At 42.4% G+C, this 17,657-nt stretch overlaps 1 protein-coding gene across 8 annotated transcripts in view; it reads left to right on the top strand.

Annotated features, from left to right (window-relative positions):
* The window catches only part of OPHN1 (oligophrenin 1), a 541,657-nt gene that overhangs the window by 73,849 nt on the left and 450,151 nt on the right, over nt 1-17,657 (top strand). The window lies entirely within an intron of this gene.

Here is a 17,657-nt window from a genome sequence, read left to right as displayed (position 1 = left end):
GTAGACATCACACCCAGCATGAAGCCCAGTGCAGGGCTTGAACCCACAACCCTGAGATCAAGACTTAAGTTGAGATCGAGAGTCAGACACCCGACTGAGCTACCCAGGCACCCACCCTTAGGTTTTACATTTAGATCTATGGTCTACTTTGAGTTCATTTTTGTATAAGGTGCAAGGTTTAGGTTAAAGTGGTTTGTTTGTTTTTGTCTATGGTATCTAATTGCTCCACAACATTTGTTGAAAAATCTCTGTTACTTATTAATTGTGACACCTGGGGAAATCATCTAACCTCTCATGGCCTCACTTTTCTTTCCTCAAAAATGGAGATGATAATAGGACCTAACCTCTAAGGATGAAGTGAGGATTCCAGACTCTATGTCTAAACTCGCAGCACACAGTAGATAGTAGTAGCCATTATTATTACTTACAGAGTTTCAAATTTTGGTATTTTACGTTATGATTTACAAAATTTGATAACATATAATACACTGTCTCTTTTTAATCCCTTCCATGGATGTTGGAGAACATGGATCAGTGCTAAGGTAGATTCTGGCAGATGGGTTCTACTGAGATGATGGCTGAAAGTACTTGTAGTGAGGAAATCACAGCAATTCCCAGTTGGGAGGGGTGCTGAGGCCAAGGCCAGTTCAGTACAAGTCAAAAGTGTGTAGCCAAAAACAGGAAATAAGAAATGAAGTCAGATATTATGGAAATCAGAAAGAATTCAAGAATTTTCTTCTGAATAGGTAAGGGCAAATGGGGTTCTGGACTTTGAGTGTGTATAAAGCAGAATACTGAGATACACTGTTACTGAGTTGCGGCCTCACAGCCTTGTTTAAAGGTCTTGGCCTTGGCTTTTCACTTCAGGATGCTCTTTACTAGCTGTGTGGGGAGTCTTTTGCCTTCTCTTCTCTAAGCGAATTTAGTCCAAGACCGTGTTTTTCTGTGAACTCTCTTACTTTGGTGCCAACAGTGGGGTGATGTGCCAGGTACCCTCTGGGAAGTCTTTCTAAAACATTCTGCTTAGCAGATCTGAAAAGGCTGAAGAACCTTCTCAGGAAGCTGATTGTGCCTGTGGTAGGTCTTGGTCTGGAAGCTGTTTCGAAAGCTGGATACCACTGCCACTTTGTTGATTCCCACTATGCTCTCTGGCATTGCATACCTTGTTGGCTCCCCAGGAACTCTCCTTAGTGTCCCTGAGAAAGAGCTGGAAGCTTCAATGTTTTTTTTTTGTTTGTTTGTTTGCTTTTTACTTCCTTTTTGATCTGTGTTCTGAGATCCTACATGAATTAATCTATTGTGATAGGCATGTGTAAGATACCTTGAAAAAGTATACTGTTATTGGGAAAGTTGTAACCACAATCAGCCAGACCAGAGATTCCTACCAGTCTGGTCAAGTGTGAAGTTTTACGGGCTAGAGGTAGTGTCATTGGAAACTGATAGTGTAATTGAAATTGCCTCTAAGCTGCAAGATATGGCAAAACAAGTATGTTTTACAGCATAGTACTGAGTATCAACTTATTGTGGTGGTTTATGTGTAAGCTCCAAGAGGCATCTGACTTCAGTCCTTTGCAGTTTAGAAAGCCCTGTGTTGTTCCCTATTTAAATTGATTCTTACAACAAGGATGAGAGAGGCAGGGCAGAGATTATTATTCATATTTTACAGATATGGAAGCTGTCAGGGACTTAGAGCTGGAGGGGGCTGAGATATCATCCATAGTGATCAAAAGCATAGGCTCTGTGGCAGATTGCCTACTTCTTTTTAAGTTTTTGTATTTTGGCAAAATATATATAACATAAAATTTGTGACTTTGAACATTTATAAGTGTACAGTTCAGTGGCATTACATGCATAATGTTGTATAAACATCATCACTGTTTCTAAAATATTTTTATCATCCCAAACAAAAACTCTATAGACATTAAACAACTCCCCATTAGCCCTACCCTCAGTCTCAGTCCCTAGTAACCTCTAATACCTCTAATCTACTGTCTGTATGAATTTGTCTATTCTAGATATTTCATATAAGTGGGATAATGTAGTATTTGTCCTTTTATAGATGACATTTCATTCAGCATAATGTTTTCACGGTTCATTCATTTTGTAGCATGTATCAATCACTATGTCATTTCTTCCTATTGCCAAGTAATGAATATTACACGTGGGGTGTGTGTGTATGTGTATATGTATATATATACAGATAGATATCTATATATATATCTATACTGTGTATATATATATCTATATATAGATATCTATCTGTATATATATATCACCTATTGTTTATCCATTCATCTGTTGATAGGCATTTAGGTTGCTTCCACATGTTGACTACTGTGGAACATTTGTGAACAAGTTTTTGTTTGAATACCTGTTTTCATTCTTTTGGTTATATACCTAGGAATAGATTTGCTGGATCATATGGTAATTCTATGTTTAGCTTTTTGAGGAGTTTCAAACTTTTCTACATCAGCGGTACCATTTTACATTCCTACTGGCAATATACAAGGGTTCCAACTTCTCCATATCTTCACCAACACTTGCTAGTTATTCTTTTGTTAAAACCACATCCTAGTAGGTGTGAATAGAATATATTATTACAGATTTTATTTTCATTTCTCTAATGACTAAGACTGAGCATCTTTTCATATGCTTATTAGCCATTTGTAGATCTTCTTTGGAGAAATGTCTATTCAAGTCCTTTGCCCATTTTTAAATTGGATTATTTATCTTTCTGTTACTGAGCTATAGGAGTTTTCTATGTTCTGGCTATTAACCTTTATCAGCTATATGATTTCCAAATATGTTCTCCCATTCTGTAGGCCGTCTTTCACTTTCTTGATGATGTTCTTTGGTACACAAAATTTTTAAATTTTAATGAAATCCAATTTATCTTTTTTTCTTTGTTGCTCATGATTTTGTTGTTATATCTAAGAATTCATTGTCAAGTCCAAGATCATGAAGATTTGCCCCCATATTTTCTTCTAAGAGTTTTATGATTTTAGCTCTTATTTCAGGTTTTATTCATTTGGAGTAAATTTTGGATGTGACACGATATAAAGGTCCAAATGCATTATTTTGCCTGTGGAAACAAACTTGTTGCAGCCCCATTTGTTGAACAGACTGTTCTTTCTCCACTGAATGGATTTGGCATCTTTGTCAGTTCCTGAATTAAAGTTAATTTTGTGTGTTAGTATATCTACCTCACTTCTCTTTTGGTTACTGTGTATATACATACATATATATACACACACCATCTTTATTCATCCATCAATGGACACTTAGGTTGTTTCCATATCTTAGCTATTTTAAGTAATGCTGCAATGAACATAAGGGTGCAGATTTCTTTTTGAGTTACATTTTTCATTTTTTTCAGATAAATACCCAGAAGTGGAATTGCTAGAGTATATGGTAGTTCTATTTTTAATCTTTTGAGAAACCTCCATGTTGTTTTCCATAGTGGCTGTACCATTTTATGGCCCCACAAACATTGCACAAGACTTTCCATTTTCTTCACATCCTTGCCACCATTTATTTGTCTTTTTGATACTAGCATTCTAACAGTTATGAGGTGATATCTCATTGCAGTTTTGATTTGCATTTCCCTAATGACTAGTGATGTTGAACATGTTTTCATGTGTCTGTTGGCCATCTGTAGGTCTTCTTTGGAAAAGTGTCTATTCAGATTCTCTGCCCATTTTTTAATCAGATGTTTGGCTTTTTGTTTGTTAGTTTGCTATTTAGTTGTATGAGTTCTTAATTTTTTTGGATATTAAACCCTTATCAGATATATGATTGGCAATTGTTTCCTCCCATTCAGTAGGTTGCCTTTTCATTTTGTTGATTTCTTTTGCTGTTCAGAAGCTTTTTGTCTGATGTAGTTGCATTTGTTTATTTTTCTTTTGTTGCCTTTGTTTTTGGAGTTAGATCCAAAAAAAAAAAAAGTCATTGCCAAGACTGATGTCAAGGAGCTTATAAGTCTATATTTTCTTCAAGGGATTTAATGGTTTTAGGTCTTACATTCAAGTCTTTCATCCATTTTGAGTTAATTTTTGCGTATGATGTTAAGATAGTAGTAGTCTTGTTCCATTCTTTTGCATGTGGCTGTCCAGTTTTCCCAGCACCATTTATTAAAGAGATTTTACTTTCCCTATTATATATTATTGCCTCCTTTGTTGTAAATTAATTTGACTGTATATATGGGTTTATTTCTGGGCTCTCTATTCAGTACCATTGATTTGTGTGTCTTTTTTTATTCCAATACCATACTGTTTTGATTACTATTTGCATGGAATAGCTTTTTCTATCTTTTATTTCTTTGGATGTGTTGGAGAAGTGAATAAAGTACGCCAAAGATGGCCGACAGGGCTAAAACAGACTCTGGTCTCTAGCTTAGAGACCCCTCCTCTGCGTTCTTCTTCCTTTGTTTGCTGTATGTGCAAAAACCTCCACAGATATGGAAGCTGATGACTATAAATTACCCTCCCCACTTGCATTCCGCACTCAGACCTTTGGAGAAACAGTCTTCTCTGAGCTCGCCATTGTTAAATGAATCTCCCATCCACCAAGATCTCCGAGTGCTGCTTGGTTTTTCCGCCAGTGTTCCAGCCTGGTTCGGTAACATACTTGGTTCCCTGACCGGGAAACCCAACCGCACTGGCCCATTGTTGCCACCAGTTTGGGAGAACGGTGAGGTGGTGACGGAGCAAGGGATCCCAAGGGAGAAAGCACGCCCTGCCTGAATTTCAGCAGTCTTCTCGGTTGCCTCGGGCCAGCCTGCTCTGTGGTTTCCGCAGGACTCAAAGAGACCTGGTAGGTGAGGACCTGGATCCGACGTCGGAACCGGTAAGGCCGGGGCCCCAAGGAAGTCAGGCCCACCCAAAAGGGTGGAAGGGAGACCTGATCAATCCCCAGAGGCCTTAATACGTCTCACAGGTAGAAAATTTTGTGGGAGGGAATGTAATAGACTCTGGTGTGTGTGTGTGTGTGAGTGTGTGTGAGAATGTGTGGCTCGGCCAGGCTTGCCAGTCAAGTTCGAGTTTGTGGCTCCATAGACAGGCACCCTTAAGGTCCCCAAAAGTCTACAGAGTCTGAATGGGCTCTCCTGTGTCGTGGTGAGAGTATAAGGTCTAGGGTGGTATTGGATCAGATTCCGATTGCAAGTCACAAAGCTGAGTCCACTATGGCCAAACCTCACATAAAGTTTCCCTTGAGAACACGACCAGAGGAGTATCTGATTGGTCCTCTCATCCAAGGGGATACCCTCCCTTTGTCTGTCTTTGCAACACCGAACACAAGAAAGAAATTAATAATGGGATCAAAACAGAGTAAGCCTATGATTTTACAGGTCATGCTCAGAAATTTTAAAAAAGGATTTTTAGGCAATTACAGGGTGAAAATGACACCCAGGAAGTTAAGGACCTTTTGTGAACTAAAGTGGCCCATATTTAATGTAGGATGGCCCCCAGAAGGGATATTAGATGCTCAAATAGTGCAGCGGGTTTGGCTAATAGTCACTGGGAACCCAGGCCACCCTGATCAATTTCCATACATCGACTCCTGGCTTGAAATTGCCCAAAATCCCCCGCTTTAGGTGCAATTCATTGTTAGCAAACAGAGCCAGGTTTTAGCCACTTTATCTGGAGGCTCACCCAAGGAGCCAAAGAAGCGACCCACTGCTCCTCTAATATTTAAAGGAGACACGGAGGAAGATATTGTCTTTCCACTTCATTATGACTCGCCAAGCTCCCTCCCTTACCCCTGAGCTTGAAACTCCTGCCCCGTCTGTCTCTCTGCTGCCGCCACCTCAGTTGCTGAGGTTGCCGCTGCAGTTGGCGCCACCCATCTTCCAGCCCCTCTCTCACCCAGAGACCCTTCCCAACAGGAGCCAGCAACCAGCCTGTGCCCCAGACCCAGACCTAACGCTCTACAAATGCCTGTAAGGGAGACGAGGGAGCCTGAAAGGCAGAATGAGGACAGAATAGTCCAGCCCAGCTGTTCCATGATGTGTTATCAACCTTTCTCTACAACTGACCTCAACTGGAAATGGAACACTCCATAATACTCTGAAAAGCCATAAGCAATGGTCGACTTGATGGAGTCCCTCTTCCAGACCCACCGACTGACTTGGGAAGATTGTCAACAGTTACTCCATACTCTGTTTAATACAGAAGAAAGAAGAGGAATGAGAGAAATACAACAGTATCTAGAAGATCACACACCTCCAGGGATCAATGACCCTGCTGTCTGGGCTCAAGCTGCTGCACCTGTAGAATGCCCAACATAGGATTTCACCACAGAAGAAGGACAGGCCCACATCCAATGATACCAGGAAGCCCTCCTTCGGGGAGTCTGAGCTGGAGCCAAAAAGTCCATGGACATGACTAAAATACTGTCAGTCACACAGCACTCTGGGGAGTCTCCCAGAGACTATTATGAAAGATTATGTGAAGCATTCCATGTATACACCCCGTTAGACCCCGAGGTACCAGAAAGTCAACAGATGGTAAATACCTTTTTTGTGGCACAGGCTGCCCCAGATATCAGAAGAAAACTCCAGAAGTTGGAGGCTTTGCCGGGATGAATATCACTCAGCTGATAGAGGTCGCCAATAAAGTTTTCACGAACAGAGAAATCGCAGCCAAAAGAGAAGTGGAGAGAAGACTAAAAAAGAAGTCCACCCTTCTCACAGCAGCACTAAAAGAAACAGATGCTGCGAAGATGAGAAGAACCCAACCACCAAAAGGGGGGAAGCCCAGAGCCCCCTTAGGAAGGGACCAATGTCTGTACTGCAAAGAGAAGGGACACTGGAAGAATGAATGTCTGAATTGGAAGAGGCGCTCAAAACCCAGCTGATACCGGGAGGAACCTCAAGGTGAGAACCTTGTTGGTCTGGCTGGGGTAGAATCGGACTGAGGGGGACCGGGCTCTTTCTCTCTTGGCCCCCATGAGCCCACATTCGAAATGAAGGTAGGGGGCTGAACAATAACTCATGATTGACACTGGGGCTGAATACTCCATTGTTACTTCCCCGGTGGCTCCCTTAAGCCAAAAGACAGCAACCATACTTGAGGCTACTGGGACACAGGTGATTGCAGCACCCCTTCTGTCAAGCTCAACAATGTGAACTTGGGGGTCACAAGGTCTGGCATGAGTTCCTCTACTTACCTGACTGCTCGGTTCCTCTCCTGGGATGGGTTCTGCTCTCCAAACTTGGGGCCCAGATAACTTTTGAACCCACTGGACACACTAGCCTCCAATTAAACCCAAGGCAGAAGGGAACCCTGGTCTTGGCGATTACCCTGCCAAGGGAAGAAGAATGGGGACTATTCTGTGCCCAGGCCTTACCCTGTAGCCCCTCAGAATTCAGGCTTACATTTCCCTCCGTATGGGCTGAAGATAACCCACCTGGACTAGCTTGGAATCGGGCCCCCATCATTGTTGACCTGATCCCTGGATCCCAACATCAGAGAGGAAGGCAGTACCCCCTTCCACTTGAGGCTAGAATGGGTATACAAGAGCACCTGACCAAGCTCAGAGAAGCAGGTATTCTAATTGAGTGCCAATCGGCTTGGAATACCTCGCTCTTGCCAGTCAAGAAGCCAGGAGGAGGAGGGGTGTCTGGGTAGCTCAGTCGGTTAAGCATCCTACTTCGACTCAGGTCATGATCTCACGGTCCATGAGTTCGAGCCCTGCATCGGGCTCTGTGCTGACAGCTCAGAGCCTGGAGCCTGCTTCAGATTCTGTGTCTTTCTCTGTCTCTGCCCCTCCCCTGTTCATGCTCTGTCTCTCTCTGTCTCAAAAAAAAGTAAAACATTAAAAAAAAAAAGAAGCCAGGAGGAGGATACCGACCAGTACACGATTTGAGGGCCATTAACAAAGTGACTGTTTCCTTACACCCAGTGGTTCCGAACCCGTATACTCTCCTCAGCCAAATTCCGGGGTCAGCCAGATGGTTTACATGCCTCGACCTAAAGGATGCTTTCTTCTGCCTCTGCATGGCTCCTCAAAATCAACCATTGTTTGACTTTGAATGGACTGAGCTCATTACAGGGCGCCAGATGGAGATGACCTGGACACGACTTCCCCAAGGTTTCAAGAACTCGCCCACTCTTTTTGGAGAAGCACTAGCTGCAGACCTCACCGACGTTCTGAGGGAAACCACAGGGTGTGTGTGCCCTCCAATATGTAGATAACCTCCTCCTTGCCAGTGACACCCAAGAAGACTATATGAAAGGTACCAAGGCCCTCCTGCAGTTCCTATCCTACTCGGGGTACTGGGCCTCTTGGAAAAAGGCACAGATTTGTCAGCAGTAGGGCTGATACTTAGGCTTCTTCCTCACAAAAGGAAAAAGAACTAGGACTGGAAAGGAAGAAAGTTATCACCACACTGCTATAGCCCCAAACAAAACAAGGCTTGCGTGAATTTTTAGGGGCTGCAGGGTTCTGTCATATTTGGATTCCTAGATTCTCAGCCATAGCGAGGCCCCTCTATGACCTGTTGGGAGGGCCAGACCGGGAGCCCCTCGCATAGACTGAGGAAGCAAGGGCCGCTTTCATAGAAATAAAGTTGGATCTGGGATGAGCCCCAGCCCTGGGTTTGCCTGACATAGAAAAGCTCTTTAACCTCTTCGTACATGAAAAGGACAAAATAGCCCTTGGAGTGCTCCTTCAGAGTATGGGGCCTTGGCAACGACCAGTGGCCTACCTATCAAAAAAACTTGACCCTGTGGCTGCAGGATGGCCACCGTGCCTCATAGCACTGGCAGCCACAGTCCTGCTCATCAAGGAGGCAGACAAACTCACACTGGGACAAACACTTAATGTTAAGGTCTCACACGCGGTCATGTCCCTCATGAGCACCCAAGGATATCGTTTTCTCTCCAATTCTCAGCTGATACAATACCAAGGCCTTCTCTATGAAAACCCAGGGGTCACTCTCAAAACAGTAAGAACACTAAACCCAGCCACCTTCCTTCCCACGGAGGAGGGAGAGCCCGAACATGACTGTAGTGGAGTAGTGGATGAAGTCTATGCTAGCCACCTGGACCTCCAAGACCAGCCTATAACAAGCCTGGAGATCACCCTGTTCAGCAGTGGGAGCAACTATTTACAAGAGGGCAGCTGAAGACCAGGATATGTGGTAACCACAACCACTGAAGTTCTGGAAGCCAAGGCCTTGCCAGGAGGATGGTGGGCACAACAAGCTAAACTGTAAGCCTTAACCCGAGCCCTCATCCTTAGCAAGGGTAAATGAGTTAACTTTACACTGATTCCCAGTATGCCTTTGCTACTGTGCATGTACACAGGGCCATCTATAAAGAAAGAGGCCTCCTTACTGCTGCAGGTAAAACTATCAAAAACAAGGAAAGAATACTAAAGCTTCTTGAGGCCGTATGGCTGCCAGACAAGGTAGCTATCCTACACTGTAAAGGACATCAGAAAGGAGACGACCCCGTAACTCAAGGAAATCGCCTGGCCAGCAGAACACCCAGAGCGGCAGCCTGTGGTGACCCAGATGAAGCTCCTACCTACATTGTGACTTTTGCGTCCCAGAGGGAAGCCTCCCCGCCCCTGTACACAAAGGAAGAAAGAAGTTGGGCCTTGACAGAAGGGGGCAGACTAAGCAAAGAGGGTTGATGGGTCATTGCCAAATGGACACATCTTTGTCCCCTTGTCTATGGGAAAGCACCTAGTGAAGGAATATCAACTCACACACCTAGGGAAAACTGCACTAGAGGCCCTCCTCAAAAAGAACTACTATATCAGTCAGCTGCTGGCATTATGCCGAGCTGTCAGTGAACAATGTGTAACGTGTGCCAAAAACAATGCTTGGTCTGCCCCACGCCCCCCGCCTGGCACACAAAGGATGGGGGCCGCCCCTTTCGAAGACAGAGGTGGACTTTACCAACATACAACCATATAAAGGATTCAGGTACCTTCTTGTAATAATCTGCACATATTCAGGATGGGTAGAAGCATTCCCAACCAGAATGGAACGAAGTCGCAAGGTGGCCAAAGCCCTTCTACGGGAGATTGTGCCTCGGTTTGGTCTACCCTTAACCATACACAGTGATAACGGACCTGCATTTGTGGCAGACATTACACAAACCCTGACAAAGTCCCTCAATATTACCTGGAAACTACACACTGCTTACCTACCCCAGAGCTCAGGGAAAGTAGAGCGGATAAATCGCACCCTCAGGGAAACCCTGGCTAAGTTCCACCAAGAGACTAACCTCCATGGCCAGATTTACTACCACTGGCCCTCCTGCGTGCCCGATGCATGTGTGGGGCACTGGGATTCTCCCCTTTTGAGGTATTATATGGGCGACCCCCCCCCCCCATGTTTAGGAAAACTCCCAGGAGACCTACACCAGATTGGAGACAAGGGAATAAGAGAACAGCTCCAGACCTTGGGGGTAGTCCTAAATAAGTTACAGAGATATACCATAGAGAGGGCCCCAATTTCCTTAGGGACCCCCATTCACCCCTTTCAGCCAGGAGACTCTGTGTGGGTCAAAGTTTGGAAGAGGGAACCTCTTAAACCACGGTGGACTGGGCCTCATACTGTTATTCTAACAATTCCTACAGCTCTTAAAGTTTCAGGTATTACCCCATGGGTCCATCACTCCAGAGTTTAGAAGGCCAACTCAGAAGAACCCACAACCTGGCAAAGTGATCCAGATCCAGTCAACCTGCTTAAACTGACTCTCAAAAGGGAAACTGGTCCCTGAGACCTCCAGCCCTGCTCCAGACACACCCCAGAAACTGGCTGGCCTGCACACAGCAGAAGCTCGAGGAATCAACGCATGAACCTAGCCCAGGGGTTTGGATGCAACTCTGCCAGCCCTTGCTCCTTACTGGTGTCATAGCCCTGATCTTATTTCTTACTGTTGGGCTGATAGAGACTGCACCAACAAGCTGGACATGGGACAAAAGATGCATGCTGGGTTTCACATACCGCCTATGGATGGGAGGATTGTTAAATATTGCCTATATATTATGATAACCTCTCTCACCCTCACAACTGCCACTTACCCACCTTGCTCCTAGGATTGTTATATGACAATAAGGGGGGTCAAGGGCATTCAGCGCCTTCACCTCCCTCCACAAAGATTGCTACAAGGGAAAAATACCCACTCTCTGTCAGTCACCCAGTGCCCCAAGGACTAAGTATTGGACCATAGAGATAACCCAAAATGTCAGGAACCCATGTCACAACAAGAGCCTCCAGAGAGGGAAATGAGCTTGTTACACTTACCTTCCTCAATGGGAGATCTCAGACGGGGGAGTGGTGCAAGACAGGGTCCTTCAAAAAGTTATAAAGGATACCCAGGATAGGGTAATACAAGTCATAAAGGTGACCACTCCCCCTGCAGCCTGCCGGGGTTTGAACCTTTCAGCTCTCAATCGTATGGTTACCAATTTCCACTCCATCATTGGGCCAACACTACTCTACGAGTCCTCCATAAAATAGACAATCACACCCAAACCTGCTGGATGTGCTTGCCCCTCAGCTGTAGGCCTTACTTAGCCACTCCCATCCCTTTGACCTGGGAGGCTCCTGAAAATCTCAAAACTAACACCTCTGTCTTAATTGGACCCCTGGCCACTGGGGTCCGTCTCACAAATGCCGACAATTCAATCTGTACAGTCCCTGAAGGTATGAACAGCACCTCTCTATGCAGAAGAAATATAACCTTAAAGAGGAATGCAACCCTGTGTTCAACCCCTCGGTTGTTCTATCTGTGTTCTAATTTGGCCTACTGATGCTTAGAGGCCAACTGGACTCAGATATGTTATTCTGTCTTCCTAACCCCTGAGATATCTGTATACACTGAAAATCAGCTCCTGACAGCTTTAGCCCCAAGTCCTGGGCTAAACAGGCAGTCCTGCTACCCATTCTGATAGGAGCGGGGATTGTGACTGGAATAGGAACTGGAATAGGGGGCATAGGTTCATCCATAGGACTATACCATAGACTATGTCAAGAGATAAATGAAGACATGGAACAGGTGGCAGATTCTCTGGTAACCTTACAAAACCAAATAAACTCTCTGGCGGCAGTGACCCTCCAAAATAGGTGAGCCCTTGACCTCCTCACTTCAGAAAAAGGAGGGACTTGCATCTTTCTGGGGAAACCAGAACCAGTCAGGAATAGTTACAACTAAGGTTAAGGAACTCAAGGAAAGAGTTCAACGTAGACAACAGGAAAGTATCAATCAATGGAAAGGATGGGATCTCACGGATTGGGCATCCTGGCTTCCTGCCCTGGCGGGGCCCCTCCTCTCCATAATTTTACTTTTATCCATCGGCTCCTTTATACTGAATGCCGTGGTATGTTTTATTGAAAACACTGTTGCTCCCCAAACTACTGCACATACTTTAGCCTTCCTAGAATACCAACCTGTCAAACTGAAAGGTGATGCCTACTAAAAGTTTTTTTAAAAGGCATCAAAGGGGGCAATGTTGGAGAAGTGAATAAAGTATGCCAAAGATGGCCAATAGGGCTAAAACAGACTCTGGTCTCTAGCTTAGACACCCCTCCTCCAGGTTCTTCTTCCTTTGTTTGCTGTGCGCGCAAAAACCCCCACAGATACGGAAGTTGATGGCTATAAATTACCCTCCCCACTTGCATTGGGCACTCAGACCTTTGAAGAATGTCTCCTCTGAGCCCACCGGTGTTAAATAAATCTCCGAGAGGCACCTGGGTGGCTCAGTCAGTTAGGTGTCCAACTTCAGCTCAGGTCATGATCTTGCGGTTTATGAGTTTGAGCCCCTCGTCGGGCTCTGTGCTGACAGCTCAGAGCCTGGAGCCTCCTTCAGATTCTGTGTCCCTCTCTCTCTGACCCTCCCCCATTCATGCTGTCTCTCTGTCTCAAAGATTAATAAACATTAAAAATTTTTTTAAATAAAAAATAAATAAAAGTTTAAAAAATTAAAAAAAAAAATCTCCAATCCACCAAGATCTCCGAGTGCCGCTTGGTTTTTCTGCCAGCGTTCCAGCCTGGTTCCGTAACAGATGTATTTCCATTTTTGGATCTAAAGTGAGTCTATTGTAGATAGCATGTAGTTGGATCCTGTTTTTTAATCCATTCTATGGATAAAAATCTATGGGTTAAAAATCTGTGGGATTATTTAATTATATGGATCCATTCTATGGATTCTGCCTTTTTATTGGAGTGTTTAATCTATTTACATTTAAAGTAATTATTGATAGGTAAGGATTTACTTCTGCCATTTTTCTGTTTTCTGTATGTCCTGTACTTTTTTCTCTTTCATTTCCTATTACTGCTTTCTTTTGTGTTGAGTTTTTTGTAGTGACCATTTTTATTCCCATCTCATTTCCTTTTACGTATATTTTAGAAATATTTTATTTGTGGATATCTTGGGGATTACGTTTAACATCCTTAATTTATAGCAAACAAGTTTGAATTGATACCAACTTAGTTCCAATAGCATTCAAATCTCGGCTTCTTTATAGCTCTGTCTCTCACCTGTGGATTGTCACAATTACATCTGTATACACCATGTGTCTAAGAACATAGATATGTAATTCTTTGTATGCATTTGTCTTTTAAATCATGTAGGAAATTAAAAAGTTGGGTTACAAGCCAAAAATAAAATAATGTCAGCTTTTATATTTGCATATATAGTTACCTTTACGGGAGATCTTTGTATCTTCATATGATTTTGAGTTATTTTCTAGTGTCCTTTTATTTCAACCTAAGGAGTCCATTTAACATGCCTTGTAGGGGAAGTGTACTGGTAATGAACTCCCTCAGTTTTTGTTTACCTAGGAATGTCTTATTTTCTCCTTCATTTTGAAGGATAGTTTTGCCAAATGTAGAATTCTTGGTTTTGGTTTTCTTTTTGTTTTAACACTGTGTTCTCTCACTGTCTTCTGGCCTCAATGTTTTCTGAAGGTAAATTGGCTGTTAATTATAAATGAGGATCCGTTTTACATGACAAGTCACTTCTCTCTTGCTGCTTTCAAGGTCTTCCCTTTATCTTTGGCTTTTGGAAGTTTAATTACAAGGTGTGTCAGTGTGAGCCTCTGAGTTTGTCCTCCTTGAAGTTTGTTCAGCTTCTTGGATGTATAGATTTTTATCTTTCATAAAATTTGGCATGTTTTTTGGTACTATTTCTTTAAATATTCTTTCTGCCCCTTATTCTCTGTTCACTTTCTAGAAGTCCTATAGTGTATATTCTTGTCCACTTGATAGTGTCCCCCAGGTCTCTTAGACTCTATTTAGTCTTTAATTTTTATATCTTTAATGATATTCTCATTTTGTTTGTATATCATATTCCTGTTGTCTTTAGTTCTCTGTGTTTTCCTTTAGGTCTTTCAGCATATTTAATAAAGTTATTGTTTTCAGGTCTTTGGTAAATCTAATATGTGGACACCGTTAGGGACAGTTTCTGACAATTTATTTTGTTCCTTTGGACAATAGTTTCCTGTTTCTCATATACATTGTGATTTTGTTGTTGAAAAGTGAACATTTGAATATTATAAGGTAGTAACTCTGGAAATTAGATCTTCTACCACAGGATTTTCTTCTCTCTCTTTTTTTTAAAGCTATTTTGGCAAAGACTAAATCCTTTGTCCTTTTCCTGTGGGGTCACTGATGTCTCTGTCCCTTAGCTTGTGTACAACTAGGATTTTGACACAGATCTTGAATGCCAAAGCTAAAAACAAATAAACAAACACCTCTCCCAATCTTTCTTGATTAGCCTTGTGCTTAGGCCATCCTTGAACAATTAGCCAGGCTTGGGCTTACTAGCAATTGGCCCAAGGTGAAAGACTAGAGTCTTCTCAGATTTTTTCTGAATATGCATATTGCCCTGGGCATGAATGTGGTTTAATTTAATGCCCCATATACACATTTGCTTTGGAATATTCTAATTTTGCAAGGAACCCCCCTCAGGTTACTCTCATGCCTTAGGCAGTGTATTATGTTTCAACATACAATCCTGCCTTAGGCATCAGAACATTGTTCAGCTTGCAGTATTTTCAGGAGCTGCTCACCACTTTCTTGAGTTTTGAGTTTTGAGTTAAGTGAAACAAACACAAGCAGTTGACTTCAGTCTTTCAAGTATCCCCCAGACACGTTCAAACAGGTATACATGGTGATTTGTGAATAAAATCTGATCTGCACCTTCTGGAATCAGGGGCTAGGATTACACACGAGGAGCACAGGCTGCCACCGGTTTAAGACAGCAAATGCTACTGCATCAGAGATGGGGTGGGGAAGAGGGGAGTTAAAAATCCCACAAAACTTTCCTACTGTTGTGAGGTTGCCTTATTTTTGATTTAGCATTTGTTTGGTTAGTGTAAACTTTTCACTGTTTTCCAGAGTTTGGATGAAATTGGTTCTGACATTTTCTGCTTGCTTTGTGATGTTCCTGGATGAGGGAGTTGGGCAAGAGCTTAGATCTGCCTACTCTGCCATTTTGCTAATGTTACTTTCTGACTATGCTTTTTAAAAATATTATTTTAATTTCAGTTAATATATGTGTTACATTAGTTACAGCTGTACAATATAGTGATTCAGCAATTCCATACATCACCCAGTGCTCATCACAAGTGTCCTCCTTAATCCCAATCATATATTTCACCCATCCCCCCTCCATTCTCCCCTTGGGTAACCGTCAATTTTCTCTCTATAGTTAAAAGTCTGTTTGTTGGTTTCTCTCTCTCTCTCTTTTTATTCCCCTTTGCTCATTTGTTTTGTTTCTTAAATTCCACATGAGTATTTGTCTTTCTCTGACTTATTTTGCATAGCATATTACTCTCTAGCTCCATCAATATCTTTTCAAATGGCAAAACTTCATTCTTTTTTAAGGTTGAATAATATTCCATTGTGTGTGTGTGTGTGTGTGTGTGTGTGTGTGTGTGTGTGTATGTATGTATCACACCTTTTTTTTAAAACTAACTCAACTTTTTATTTTGCTTCTTAATATGCACATATATTCCATCAACGCTCTCCAGCTTTCTAATGATTAAGGAAAGACTGAAAGAAAGGGAACTCTGGGTTGCCCTATTTTTTCCTTTACTTTTTTTTTTTTCTTTTCTTTTTTAAATTTACATCCAAGTTAGCATATAGTGCAATGATGATTTCAGGGGTAGATTCCTTAATGCCCCTTACGTTAACGTTTAGCCCATTCCCCCTTCCACAACCCCTCTAGTAACCCTCTGTTTGTTTTCCATATTTAGGAGTCTCTTCTGTTTTGTCCCTCCCATTTTTATATTATTTCTGCTTCTCTTCCCTTATGTTCATATTTTCTGTGTCTTAAAGTCCTCAAATGAATGAAGTCATATGATATTTGTCTTTCTCTAATTTCGCATAGCCTAATACCTGCTAGTTCTATCCATGTAGTTGCAGATGGTAAGATTTCATTCTTCTTGATTGCCAACTAATACTCCATTGTGTGTGTGTGTGTGTGTGTGTGTGTGTGTGGTGTGTGTGTGTGTGTGTGTGTGTATATATATATATATATATATATATATATACACACATCTTTTGTATCCATTCATCCATCGATGGACATTTGGACTCTTTCCATACTTTGGCTATTGTTGATAGTGCTGCTGTAAACATTGGGGTGCATGTGTCCCTTCAAAGCAGCACACCTGTATCCCTTGGATAAATACCTAGTAGTGCAATTGCTGGGTCGTAAGGTAGTTCTATTTTCACTTTTTTGAGGAAATTCCATACTGTTTTCCTGAGTGGCTGCACCAGTTTGCATTCCCAACAGCAGTGCAAAAGAGATCCTTTTTCTCTGCATCCTTGCCAACATCTGTTGTTGTGTGAGTTGTTAATTTTAGCCATTCTGACAGGTGTGAGGTGGTATCTCATTGTGGTTTTGATTTGTATTTCCCTGATGATGAGTGATGTTGAGCATTTTTTCATGTGTCGGTTGGCCATCTGGATGTCTTCTTTGGAGAAGTGTCTATTCATGTCTTTTGCCCATTTCTTCACTGGATTATTTATTTTTTGGGTGTTGATTTTGATAAGTTCTTTATAGATTTTGGATACTAACCCTTTATCTGACATGTCACTTGCAAGTATCTTCTCCCATTTCATCAGTTGCCTTTAGTTTTGCTGATTGTTTCCTTCGCCGTGCAGAAGTGTTTTATTTTGATGAGGTCCCGATAGTTCATTTTTGCTTTTGTTTCCCTTGCCTCTGGAGATGTGTTGAGTAAGAAGTTGTTGTGGCCAAAATCAAAGAGGTTTTTGCCTGCTTTCTCCTCGAGGATTTTGATGGCTTCCTGTCTTACGGTTAGGTCTTTCATCCATTTTATTTTCGTGTATGGTGTAAGAGTGGTCCAGGTTCATTTTTCTGCATGTCGCTGTCCAGTTTTCCTAGCACCACTTGCTGAAGAGACTGTCTTTATTCCTTTGGATATTCTTTCTTGCTTTGTCAAAGATTAGTTGGCCATATGTTTGTGGGTCCATTTCCTGGTTCTCTATTCTGTTCCGTTGTTGTATGTGTTTTTGTGCTGGCACCATACTGTTTTGATGATTACAGCTTTGTAATACAGCTTGAAGTCCATGTATCGCATCTTCTTTATCCATTCATCAATAGATGGACATTTGGGCTGGTTCCATTGTTGGGAAAATAAGTAAATTTATGTACCATAACATGGTGAC

This window comes from Neofelis nebulosa, chromosome X (assembly GCF_028018385.1).
Source record: "Neofelis nebulosa isolate mNeoNeb1 chromosome X, mNeoNeb1.pri, whole genome shotgun sequence".
Classification (NCBI taxonomy): Eukaryota; Metazoa; Chordata; class Mammalia; order Carnivora; family Felidae; genus Neofelis; species Neofelis nebulosa.
This window is presented reverse-complemented; position numbering and strand designations above follow the sequence as displayed.